The 13,634-nt window shown below is 38.4% G+C and overlaps 1 long non-coding RNA gene across 1 annotated transcript in view; it reads left to right on the top strand.

Annotated features, from left to right (window-relative positions):
* Positions 1-6,080, top strand: part of LOC129902041 (uncharacterized) — a 28,546-nt gene extending 22,466 nt beyond the window's left edge. Inside the window, exons 3-4 of the long non-coding RNA XR_008770033.1 lie at positions 2,256-2,318; positions 5,818-6,080. This is a non-coding gene — a long non-coding RNA (uncharacterized LOC129902041). The remainder of the gene's footprint in view (positions 1-2,255; positions 2,319-5,817) is intronic.
* The last annotated feature ends 7,554 nt before the right edge of the window (positions 6,081-13,634 follow it).

Below are 13,634 nucleotides of genomic sequence, written 5' to 3'. Positions count from 1 at the left end.
GCCTGGTCGCTCATTTGGATTTTGTGTAGCTTTTCATATTTGGAGGCCTTTATAACTTGAAATATTGACTTCGGTAAAAAATGCAAGTAAACGACCTTCGAATGGAATTCTGACAGTTCCATTAGCTACAAAATGGCCTTTTTAGACTAGAAGCATGGTCGGCTCAAGTTTTGAGGCTTTTGGTACGAGTTTAAACTATGTAGCGTTTTAGCTTTAGAAATTTGGCCTAAAGTTAACTTTGGTCAACATTCTTTGAAATCATGTCTGAACAAAAATTCTATCAGCACGGCTAGCTTCGAAACATTGAGTTATGTAGAACTATGTTTCATTTTTTTCTCAAGGCTTCCAGGATCATTTCGAGCCCTTGGTAGGATTTATTTAAAATAGCATTTGGGAGTGGAACCCATTTTTTTATTGAAACGACATCGTATGGAAATTTTCACTACACCATTGGGTTTGAAACATCGAATTTAGTGGGATAGCATAGTCTGTTTGCATGCATGGGGTTCCGAATGAATCCTAAACACCCGTTGGAGACTTTGAAAATGGGAAAAGATCTGTTGGTGTGTTGGTGTACTGAATGGGGTACAAATTGAGCTTCTAATTTTCAAACTTGAATATCTTGAGCTATACAACTCCAAATTGAGTGATTCAAAAGGCTAAATTATGGGGATTTTCTGCGAGAACATAGTAGTGTGTCTGAAATTTTTGAAGAGGCTATGTTTGAGGTAAAAACCTTGATTTAGCTATTTTTCCAGCGTATTTTTCTTAGCTTAAATTGGATTTTTATTTCATGGCTGATTTTTGAGTCCTGGATTGTGTTCTATTTTATGACACAAGTTTGGAGAATTATTTAGGATCATTTACGGAGTTAATTCCAGGATTTCCAGCGTGGGTCCCACATTCCCATTTTAGACTTCAAAATTAATCTATCTTCGTTTCTTGCAAATTTAGTGTCAAAACGACCGTATTGACATTGTAATTCTATTTTTGATAGTGTAGAAGCATTCAGAGGCTATACAGAAAGGGAAAGCTCCTGCATTACGATTTGAAGCACGTGTGATTGGCCTACAAGTAGGCTATGACTTTTCTTGTTTTAAATTGAGTTAGAATAGTGAATGTAAGTGGATTTACATGAATATTGGGTGGGGAACTGGTTTAGTAGGCTATGCTTGATAAAATTCATATTTTGGATTGTTTTTGAGTTAGGCGGGTATGCGAATTGCTATAATTGAATTTTCTTGCATTTTCGGTTGCTTGTTTTGACTTGTATATAATATTAGAGCATGTTTGTCCTTAGTACAGGCATATTCTAGTATTTTCCATAAACTTGTGATATTTAGGTGTCGATAGGCGTTTGCTCTTTTTCGGCATTGTACCAGATGACTTAGCTCCCTTTAGAATGATATAATAGACTTGGGTCTGGTAGAGATGAGCCTTAGCTAGGCAGTAACTCAGATTGAAGCCTTGTTATCCATAATCCCCGTACTTCCCTACTTTGGAATCTTTAGTTATGCTTTTATGCTTGTTTGGAGAATTCGATTAGGTACAATGCGCCTCAGCTATGTTGGGCTTATTCTGAAGAAAAAGATGGTAATCTGTAGAGACTTGCTGATAATAGTTGGTATGGGAAAATTTTGAGAGACTTACTTTGTATTGGATATTCTTGGTATGATATTATAGGGAGGCTTCATCCGCGGTTCGAGGTGTAGACTCTGTACTTCCTGATTTGGCAATACATCTTCCTACACCGGATCAACATTTAGAGTTTGGCCCATTTGATATCATCAATGCACTTACGGGAAGGCGACATCCACAATTTGAGGTTAGGGCTCTATGCTAACCCTTATAGGGTTCAATTTATTGACATTCTATAATAGAGAGACTCATCTATAGTTCGAGGTCCGGGATCAACACTTCATCCCATTCATAGCTCAGAATTATTGGCAGTTCTAAAATATCTTGGTTCCACCGGTTCTTTTATTCTTAGTTTAGCATTTCTGTGTACTTGTCGGGCTTATAGGGGTCCGTTCGGATTTTCACCTTAACTTGTGCATGGGTGTACCTTCTAGGCTTTTGGGGGCTCAATTGGATTTAGTTCTTAGGTTCTGGTTGTTCTTCTACACCCGTGTGCATACCTCTACTATTCTTGTTCTTGACCCCTACCTGTGTTTTTATTCCAGCATTTTCTATTGCATTTAATTTTCTTACTCAGTCGGCCTATGCTACACTCTATATCTGTTTTTGTGATACAGGACCGAGTACCAATTATCACTTCTGTCATTTAAGCCAGTAGTAGCCAGGATTCAGAGGAGAAGGTAAGCACAAAATGGTCTGGATCATTGTCGTCTCCTTCTGTTAATTTGTGACTTGTCTTTTGTATTCGAGATAGTTCCTTGTGGTTGTATATATTTTTTGTTCACTTTTGGGACTTGTACTCTATTAGCGTCTTTGTACTAGTAACTTACAGGTTTTGGGAGGGATTCATTTTTCTTATGTATATATTTTTGGCTTCCCTTGTATTATTTGTGTATTTCTTCCTTTATGTTATTTAGTCTCTGCCCATATACCTATTACTAGATGTTCTGGATGAGTTGGCTTACCTACTGGTAGGTTATAGTAGGTGTCATCACAACTTGATGAATTGGGTCGTGACATGTTCGTATCCTATCTTCGTGGGGCTATAGGGCATTGTTAGGAATATTTCATTTTTTTGTTCCTTATCATGCGTTCTTGACTCTAGCAACTCCCAAACTTTATTTGTTTTATTTTTTCTTAGATAGCTAGGATGAGATTATCCGCAAGTAGGCGAGAGCCTCCTGCACCTGCATATGGAGTCCCAGCTAGGGGTAGGGGACAATGTCGACTTAGAGTATGAGGTAGAGCATGTTATAGAGGTAGAGAAGGTTCAGCGTCAACCGAATAGTATGGGGACAACACAACCTCTGCTAGGATTCGATGCCACATTGGTGCTTCAGGTCACCTTCACTAGGATCCTCACTTTCATAGATGGTATGTCCTAGGATGGGACTTTGCCTAGTACTTTGGATAGCCCTTAGGTTAGAGATGAGGCACAAACTTTAGCCCAAGCAGGCATATAGGGTGTCCAAGTACCGAAGGCGCAACCTACTATTGTGGCTCCTCATCTAGCGATTTCCCTAGTGCTGATAGTTGCTCTGCCTATGGCAGGTAGGCTGTTTGTCTTTTGAGGAGCAGAAGATATTGGGACAATTTATCAGATTGGGTCTTCTCAGGTTCTATGGTGCTTCGATAAAGAATTAACATGAGTTTCTTGGGAGTTACTAGGAGAGGTTGTATAACCTCAGGTTGGTCGAGTCGCAAGGTGTCGACTACACTGATTTTTCGATTGATGGGCCAGTGAAGTAGTAATGGAAGTCCTATCTTAAGTGCAAGCCAACCGGGAGGGTCAATTTCAGTTTCTGAGTATAAGTGTCATGACCCAAGAACCAAAGTCATAATGGTACACATCCCGAATCCAACCCCGATATGTAAGCCTAAAACTAAAACTCATATCAGACTCCTAAGGGGAAGTCAGTCCACAATTAATACAGAAAGGAAAATAACAAAGAAATAATCCCAAAACCTGGTGTCATATGTACAAGAGCATCCCATACAAAGTTTGAATTTGAAGATACGACATAAGTCTCTGAATGATACAAAGACACAGAAATAAAGATAGACTAGTGACAATCTGAATTCCGGGATCTCACTACTAATCTGGAAATATAGAATCTGCTAGAAGATCAGTTGCCATATACGCTGTCTAGAATCTACATTAAAAGGGACATAAAAGTAGGAGTACAATCCACATATACTTAGTAGGTTGGACCGACTGAGTATAAGTAATTAATCAAAGCTATGCAATAAATTAAGGAACGCTTCACCACCTGCATGTAGAAAAGTCTCACTCTAGCATCGATGCTGCAAGTTTATATAGAAAGGCGCGAGTAAAGTAAACATATGTAAGAATCCAAAAATGTGAAAGGTCCAAAACCAAGAAGCAAAGGATGAAATTTCAGAAAGTTGTAGAAATTGGCACCAGAGGCTGACCATGGAGGCCATCACGGGCCATGGTATGTATCACGAACCATGGTGAGAAACCATGGTAGAGATTCAGAGACTCAGATTGTAGAGAACGAACCACGAAGGAGGACCACGGATCATGGTGAGCACCATGGGCCATAAAGCCCTCCGTAGTGACCCTTCCCCAAGACCCTCGGAAATTTTCCAAAGGTAAGGTCCATAGATGACCACCATGGATCATGGAAGCCTCCACGGATTGTGATGTGTCCTCATGGTGGACACCCTGCAAGTCTACTTGCAGGACCTGCACCACATCCATCTTTTACGGCCCATAATGCCCTTCACGAACTGTGAAGAGGTCTCGTGGTGAAACATCAGAGACTACCCTACAGGCCCTTCCAAGCTATTTTTCTAAGTCCCTCCCCCATGAGATCCCACCACAGGTCGTGGTTAGCACCACGGACTGTGAAGTCCTTTTCAACCAGATTTTAAAAGGGGTATTTTAGTCTTTTCCTATATTTTAATTCAAAATGATGACATTTTGGAGGTTTAGTTCTTCTATCTAAAGACCTTAAAGCCTCTAAAATCCTTATTCTCTATATTTAGACTCAATACACTAAATTTCCCCTCCTCTCAAACTCTTCCAAGAACTTCAAGGCAAAGCTAGGGTTTTCATCCTAAGGCATTTCAAGTCTCCTTTCTTATTCGAGTTTCCATAGGGATTTTGGGTCTCCAAGGTATGTGAATTTTCCATTCATGGGTCCTTCCACCAATGGATCCCAAAAGTTCTTTTCAACTTGATATTTCAATTCTAGCGATGAATCTTCATGGGCTTTTATAGAATGACTCTAAATGCATAGATTATAATATATTTTAAGTTTATTTTCATGTATTGATGTGTACTGAATCTTAATTTCATCAAATGTATGATTTGCTAAAGTGCCTATATGAAGGCTCGAAAAGGGTTTTAAGGCATATATGGTGGGTTATTTTAAAATATGTATTTTGATGCATTTCCATCACTCTCATGCATGCAAGTATCATTTAAATGCACGTGAAGGTTTTCATGAGATGAATCCACCCAATTTCCTTATGTTAAAATAAAGTTGAAATGAAAGCTTGACTCCAAATGAATGATATGAAGCAAGTGTTTAAGTAATGGGAGTCTTATGATTGATTGAATGATATGAAAGGGATTTTAATGTGAAAGGATAATCCTCAGATTGAATCAAATGAAAGGTTTCAATGAGATATTCCACCAAATAATGATTTTATGTTTAAGTTATATAAATGCTTATGCTATTATGATGTTTAAATATTATTCTGTGGGATTGACCTAGCACCGAATGTAGCATGTATAGGGGGACTCGACCTAAGGGGTCCTTAAGTAAAGTCTCATGATGCATTAACTATGCACCAATATAAGGGCCCTTGTCGGTTATTCTAGGCTAGTGGATCCGCAATTAGCCATTAAAGTTAAAGTTAGTGAAATGATTAAAGTTGATGGAGTTCTACCTGGCAAGTAGTCTCCCCGCCAATATAGGGGGTTATATTGGATTCCATGCAATAGCTCGCATGGTCTTACATGTCGGTTACAGTCACTCTCCCATAAAATGAATAATTTAAGGTTCCATATGATGTTTCTCATGCATGTACTCATTATTGCATATTGCTTATATATATGAGTTGATGTTCTTCATTATAGTATGCTCTTATATTTATAACATTCAAAGTACTAACACATACTTTTGCCTACATGATATCACTATGTAGGAACTAGCGTTTCTCCACACTCTCCTCCCCGTGGCTAAGTTGATCGTTGAAGGCTATCACTTTTGGTGAGTTCCCATGTTCCGAGAACAACACTTCTAACCTATCTAGCTTATATTATATTTAGACATTTGAGTTACATTTTGGTATTTTGACTTAATCTTGAGGGTGATCTAGGGACATGTCTTAGCCCCCGCCAAGTATTAATGTAGAAGATATTGTTAGATGTAGTAAGGGAAGATATGTTGACTTTGACTCTTATTGAGTATGAAACCCCTTATTCCTAATTGCCCCTTATGTTTCTGCTTGTTGTTGTTTTATCATTACCGATGAAATGCTCAATGAATTCTAAGAGGCTTGGGTGAGGTACCTCCGGGTGCTTCATTTGCCGTATCGCATCTAGGACCTAGGCTTGGGTCATGACAACATATAAGGACAATTCAATATCACATAATATCAGATATGACAAATAATTCAAAATGTAATGCAATGCAATGAGATAATGTCATAATGTGGTGGTACGGTGGAATTAAGACTATCGCACAGCCTATCGTATATACTTGCCAAGCTGGGCTACCAAGCAGGATCCATGGTGGCCTCTTAGGCCACATACCTCAATCACAATATCTCATCATCCTTGTCACCTCATCGTGGTCAAGGGACCACAATATCAATATCTTATCCTCCTCGCCATCTCCTCGTGGTCAAGGGTATTGTAAAAGTGTTTCATTTTCTTTGTCAAAAAGAATTTTTATATTTTGCAACTTTCCATATTTCATGATATGATGAATAGGGATGAATGCATCAAAATACGTATGGCATGGAGGTAATATCCAACTCAACATGTAATATAAGGTTCCAAGTTCTCAAAACTTAATCTAAGCATGATTTACACCCTCAATAGATGCTATAGGAAAGAAATGTGCTTGAAATAAATGTTCACCCCTTTTAGAATCATTCCGGCACTCAAGTGTGCTCAACCCCCCCCAACTCAATCCCTCAGGAGGGCATCACAAGTAAAATAATATTCTGAAGCCTCTCTCATAGGCAAATCATGAATTACATGCTCTCAAAGAAAATAAGATAGAAAATAAGGCCCCCACACGGGCTATGCAATACAAATAAGCCCTACACGGATAACACAGTAATAATCAAGCCCCCACACGGGCATCACAAATATAATCAATAATCCTTCATCTCATTACAACATCATCCCAAAGTCTAAAATATAAGAATGACTAATTACCCCATCCCAGAATAATGACTCACTATCAAAAATGAAACATACACGTCAAAAGGAGTCCAACGACACCCATATTGATAGGTTTTTGGAACCGTAGGTAAAATGTTCAAAAAATTGATTAAACTCAAAAAAGGTCGAATCTAAAAATTTCTTTCAAAAATATGTTCTACTCATTGAGGGGATTTTATGGGTGAAAACCCCATAAAAATTGACCATTAACCAAGTGAGAAGTCGAAGAAATTCGGAATTAAGGTTTAGGAGTAAGAACCCCAAAATTTCCTCTTAAAAACTAGATTTTTCAATAATTTAGAAAGAAGAATTCGTAAATAAATGAAGTAGGATTGAAAAAGAAACTTACCCACACAAAATACTTCAAGAAATTTACCCAAAATTGCCTCTCCTAATGCTCAAAATGAGAAACAATGATGGAATTTTGGAAATGGGGACTAATTCTCGACATAACACTGTTTAGGCAAAAATTGTGCATCGCGATCGCAAATCACTTACTCTTGCGATCACGAAGCACTAAGAATCAACCTTTTGCGATTGCGTGCAAAGGGTCACGATCATAAAAAATGAAAAATAGGCAAGTCGCGATCGTGGGGTATACTTCACAATCGCTTAGAACAAAGTGACCTACACTAGAAACCAGAAACTATAGATTTGTTAAGTCTAAAATGCTCTCAGTCAGACCCTAAAAAATTGTTCAGAATCCCATACACGTACACCATATATGTACTCCCACTAAATTCAACGTTTCGGACCTAATGGAACCATCATAATTTAAATTTGAGGTCTCCTTGACCAAGAACTCGATAAGTCACAAGTAAATTAACTTGAACCTCAAAAAGACCAAAATGCCCTCAGAACTTTCGAAAAATATAAGAAAGCTTATCTTACGCCTACAATTATCCACTGAAACCAATGGAATGATTACAAATCCAATTTGAGTCTCGGAACCTGAATTGTTGACCAAAGTCAAACTTGGCTCATTTAAAACCAAACTTTCCAACTTAAGACCACAAATCCACGTATCAATCCCAAATCTAATTTCGATAATTTTCCTAGACCAATTCCCATATTTTAGAGCTGATGGAACTAACGAAATTCCATTTCGAGATCCGTAGCTTTGATTGGTACCGAAAACCACTTTTAGAATAATTTAAACCTTAAAACTCACAAACTTGCACAATTCACAACCTATTAAGAATTTAATAAAACTAACTACACAAACTGGTCAAATAACACTCGAGAATACTAATCATAGGGGTAAAATGATAATTTCTCAAGAATTTCCAAAAATGACCCTCAAGGTCATTACAATAATAAATAATTCCGTGAGCTATCCAAGCACGCAACTATGATTATACTAATAGAGAAAGAGCAGGTTTGTAGGTTAATCAAAGGGTTGGTTTTGGTTTTTTGGTTGTCTACAGAGTTTATAGTGGCATCGAGTTATTTGTTTCTTTAAATAGTAGACCATACATGCTCCATTGAGGGGATATATCGCAAGGATTTAAGAGGAAGCAACAAGAGGCCCCAATATCATGGTGGTTTTAATGGGTCTTAGTCTTATGGTGGGGGTTTCCAAGGCTGAGATTACCACAATAGTTTTAGCCTAGTAAGCCAGTTCAGGCAGCCCTACAACTTATAAATGATGGTATTGTAGGTGCTAGTGAATAGGGCAATCAAGCTTTGGGCAGAATTTATAGGGTTCACATTTCAGGTATTCAGGCCATGGTGGACAATCGGGTTCAACGGGCCATCTCAATGGGGTGCATTTAGTGCTATGAGTGTGGTAAGTTAGGATACTTTGCTAGAGATTGTCGTTGGGGCCATTCTCTCAGGCAATAAGATTAGCAAGTTCAGGCCTTAAGGCTCCAATATAATTGGATACAGGTGGTGCACAAAGTAGTAGGGGTGATCCCTAGGGTACTTAAGGTGATCCTCTATTAAGTAGGTTGGGCGTTTAAGGTAGACATGACCATATGTATGAATTTAGTGATACTAGTATTGACACTCCTTCCCTCGAATCAATTCCAGTGGTTGGATAGTATTCTGATGTGTTTTGTATCGATCTACTTGGTCTTTCTCTTGATTATGATATTGATTTCAGCATTAATGTTTAGTTGCATCCAATGTCTATTCCACAATTTCGGATGGTTCCAGCTGAGTTGAGGGAGATTAAGGAGTAGCTCTAGGACCTCCTAAGCAAGGGGTTTATTAGGTTTAGTGTATCTCCATGGGGTGCTCTTGTTCTATTTGTAAAGAAGAAGGATGGTTCCTTGTATATGTGTATTGACTACAAGCAACTGAACAAAGGGACCATCAAGAAAAGGTATCCTATTTCTCTTATTGATGATTTGTTTGACCAACTTCAGGGTGAAGTGGGGTTCTCTAAGATAGACTTGAGATCGGACTACCACCAGTTGAGGATTAGGGCGACAAACATTCCAAATATTGCCTTTAGGACTCGTTATGGTCATTATAAGTTCCTAGTAATATCTTTTGGTTTTACCAATACCTTCAACAACATTTATAGAGTTGATGAACCATATGTTCAGGCCCTACTTGGAATCCTTTGTCATAGTGTACATTGATGATATCCTAGTTTACCTCGGGAGTAGGGAGAAATATGAACAATATTTAAGGATTTTTGTTTAGACTTTGCGAGAACAACAATTGTATACCAAATCCTCTAAGTGTGAGTTTTGGACTGGGTTCATGTCATTCTTGGGGAATGTGGTGTCAAAGGATGGTAATACGATAATTGGCGAAGATAGGGGCAGTTTGTAGTTGGGGTACGCCTGCCTTTCCTACCAAGGTTCATAGTTTTTTTGCTTTAGAAGAATATTATAGGCGGTTTATGGAGTGAGTTTCTTTGATTGTATCACCTTTGACTAGAATGATGCAAAAGAATGTCCTTTTCCAATGGTCTGATGAGTTTCAGGTGAGCTTTTTGAAGCTCGAGACCTTATTGATTTCAGCTTTATTTTTTACTCTTCCTATTAAGGGCCATGGGTTTATAGTTGACTATGATAATTTTGGGGTTGATTTGGGTTGTGTGTTGAGACAACAGGACAGAGTTATTACATATGCTTATAAGCAACTGAAGATTCATGAGAAAAACTACCCCACTCATGACTAGGAGACACCAACGGTAGTCTTTACATTAAAGATTTGGAGGCACTACATGTTTGGAGTTCATTGTGAGGTATTTACCAATCATTAGAAGGACTTTAATCTGATACAACTTAGGTGGTTGGAGCTATTGAAGGACTATGATGTTACGATCCTCTCACTCGAGCAAGGCAAATATGGCTTGAGAAAGAACGTAGTGAGTATGGGGAGTTTGGCTCTCTTAGTCATAAAAGAGCGACCTTTGGTTTCAGAGATTTAGTCCTTAGCCAACCGGTTAGTTTAACTTGATATTTCTGAGCCCGATAGGGTTCTTGTTTCTATAGAGGCTAGGTCTTCTTTGATGGAGAAGATTCGGGAACAACAATTTGAGGACCCAAGGATGAGTGTGATTTAAGATAGGTGCATAGTGGCGATGCTAGAAAGGTGAACTTATATACAGATGGTGCTTTGAGTGTTGAGGGTCTCATTTATTCCTAGAGTTGGAGACCTATTTGGGTGATTTTGGAGGAGTCCTATTGTTCTTAATACTCCAATCATCCAGGTATAGCAAAGATGTATCATGTTATGAGAAAGCACTACTGGTGGTGTGGTATGAAAAGAGATATTGCAACATTTTTAGCTAGTTGCTTGAATTGTCAGCATATGAAGTATTAGCACTAGAAGCTAGGAGGATGGACCCAGAAGCTACCCATTCCGGAGTGGAAATAGGAGCGGATAGTTATAAACTTTATGGTAGGTTTTCTATGTATCCTTTGGAGGTTTGATTCTATTTGTGTCATCATGGATCAATTGACCATGTCTGTTTACTTTCTATTGGTTCAAATTTCTTACAACTAAGAAAGGTTAGCTCAGATTTATATTTAGGAGATTGTCTATTTTCATGGGGTGTTGATGTCTATCATTTTAGATCATGGTACTCAGTTCACTTTGTCTTTCTGGAGGTCTATTCAGAGGGAGTTTCTTACCCGAGTTGAGCTTAGCACCAATTTTCATCCACTTACTAACGGTTAGTCGAGGAGGACTATTCAAGTTTTGGAGGACATACTTCAATCATGTGTTATTGATTTTGGAGGCCAGTGGAATCAGTTCTTAGCTTTGGCAGAGTTTACGTATACTAACAACTACCATTCAAGTATCTAGACGGCTCCATTTATGGCATTGTATGGTAGGAGGTGTCGATCTATGGTAGGTTGGTTTATTGCTTTTGAGGTTTGGCCGTGGGACACCTACTTGCTGCATGATTTTATGGATAACATTCGTATAATATAGGAGTGACTCCTCACTTCCTAGAGGAGGTAGAAGAGTTATGTTGATCAGAGGGTGCAGGACTTAGAGTTCATTATTAGTGATCGTGTGTTTCTACGAGTGTCACCCATGAAGGGCATGATGAGATTTGGGAGGAAGGGAAAGCTTAGTCCTAGATTCATTACCCCTTCTTAGATTCTAAGATAGATTAGAGGGGTGACTTATGAGTTAGCCTTACCTCTAGCCCTTTTGAGTGTTCACCCTATTTTCTATGTTTTATTTTCAGACGTTATGTTTCAGATGAGTCTCACGTGTTTCAATAGAATTTAGTGTGGCTTGATGAGTCCTTGGATTTTAAGAGGTAGCTCGTGGCTATTCTAGATGGGCAGGTTAGGAAGTTGAGGTATAAGGAGTTTATGTCAATGAAGGTTCAGTGGAGGTATCATTCGGTCGAGGATACTAATTGGAAAGGTTGACATGCAGACTTGATATCCTTACCTTTTCGAGCCTTTAGGTACTTTGTTTTCTTTAACTTTTGAGGACCAAGTTCCTAGTAGTATTGGATATTATAATGACCCTCGTGGTCCTTTGCTTGCTTTTGACTGAAAGTACTATTTGTGCCCTTTCTCATAATTTCTATTAGTGTTTGTGGTGTGTTGGGATGGGTGGCAGCTTTTTGAGTTAATCGTGAGAGTTTTGAGTGAGTTTTCCCTTTTTGGAAGCTTTAAAGTTTAAATAGTTGACTTTGGTAAACATTTGGAGAATTTGATATCGTCTGAGTTTTTCTCAGCTCCAGCAGCTCCAGAAAGTCCATTTTGGGCTAGTGGCATAGTTTGTTCGGGTCCCGCTTTAGTGTGAGTTTGAGCCATTCAAAGATTCTTGAAATTCATGGTGGGTTGTTTAAAACATGATTTTTAATTAATGGATTTTAAAGTATATATGCATATTCATTTACATACATGTTTGCAAGTTGAAGTGATTTGAACCCACCTAGTTTTACTATGCTTTCAATGAAGTTTGACTTAAAAACTTTGACTCCAAATAAATGTTATGAAAGCAATGTCTATAATAAAAAGGGAGTCTTATAAAATAAAAGAATGATGAAATGCTGTGAATAATGGATTCTTTATGCTATAAGGATAATTCTTGCATATTTGAATCACCAAATGTTTTCATGAGCTATTCTATCGAATATCATGTTCTGAATTGTCAAGCTGAATGCTATGACTATTTTGAAGTATTAAACTATTTTGTGGGATTGACTTAGCACTGAATGGGTCATTGAGGTGGGATGCGGTAAAGGAATCCTAGTAGCAACCCTTTGCCTCATTAACTATGTGCCAACATAGAAGCCCTTGTAGTCTTAGGCTAATGGATCCATGAAAGCCCTTAAAGTTAAAGTTAAAGAAATGAATGAAGTTGACGGAGTTCTATCCGGCAAGTAGTGTCCCCAGCCAAGGTAAAATTGAGCACCGCATTCCATCCTCAAATGGATGGGCAAGCCGTAAAGACGATTAAAACACTAGAGGATATGTTAAGGGTTGTGTGTTGTAGTTTAAAGTAAATCTGGATGATCATCTACCGCTCATCGAGTTTGCCTATAATAATAGTTACCACTCAAGTATTAAGATGGCACCGTTTGAGGCTTTGAATGAAAGACGATGTAGATCCCCGGATGATTAGTTTGAAGTAGGTGAGATGACCTTGTTGGGCCCCGATTTGGTACTTGATGCTTTTGAGAAGGTGAAGATTATTAGAGAAAGTTTGAAGACGGCTCAAAGTCGTCAGAAGTCCTATTTCGACACTAGAAGAAGGGATCTTGAGTTTAATGTGGACGATTGGGTGTATCTGAAGGTTTCACCCATGAAGGGTGTGGTTTGGTTTGGTAAGAAAGGGAAATTGAGCCCTAGGTATGTAGGGCCTTATAAGATCGTGAGATGTGTTGAAAAGGTTGCATATGAGTTGGAGTTACCATTGGAAATGGTCATGGTTCATCCGGTGTTCCATGTGTCTACGTTGAGAAAATGTATGGGTGATCCTAGTTCCATTTTACCTTTGGGAGTAGTGAATACTGAAGAAAACTTGACCTATGAAGAAGTTTCGGTTGAAATTTTGTACCGGCAAGTTAAGAGATTGAAGAACAAAGAAGTTGCATCTGTTAAAGTCCTTTAGAGGAATCAACAAGTCGAAA

The sequence above is a fragment of the Solanum dulcamara genome, chromosome 9 (genome assembly GCF_947179165.1).
Source record: "Solanum dulcamara chromosome 9, daSolDulc1.2, whole genome shotgun sequence".
Lineage (NCBI taxonomy): Eukaryota > Viridiplantae > Streptophyta > Magnoliopsida > Solanales > Solanaceae > Solanum > Solanum dulcamara.
Note: the sequence above shows the minus strand (reverse complement) of the source record. Positions and strands in the feature narration are given on the sequence as shown.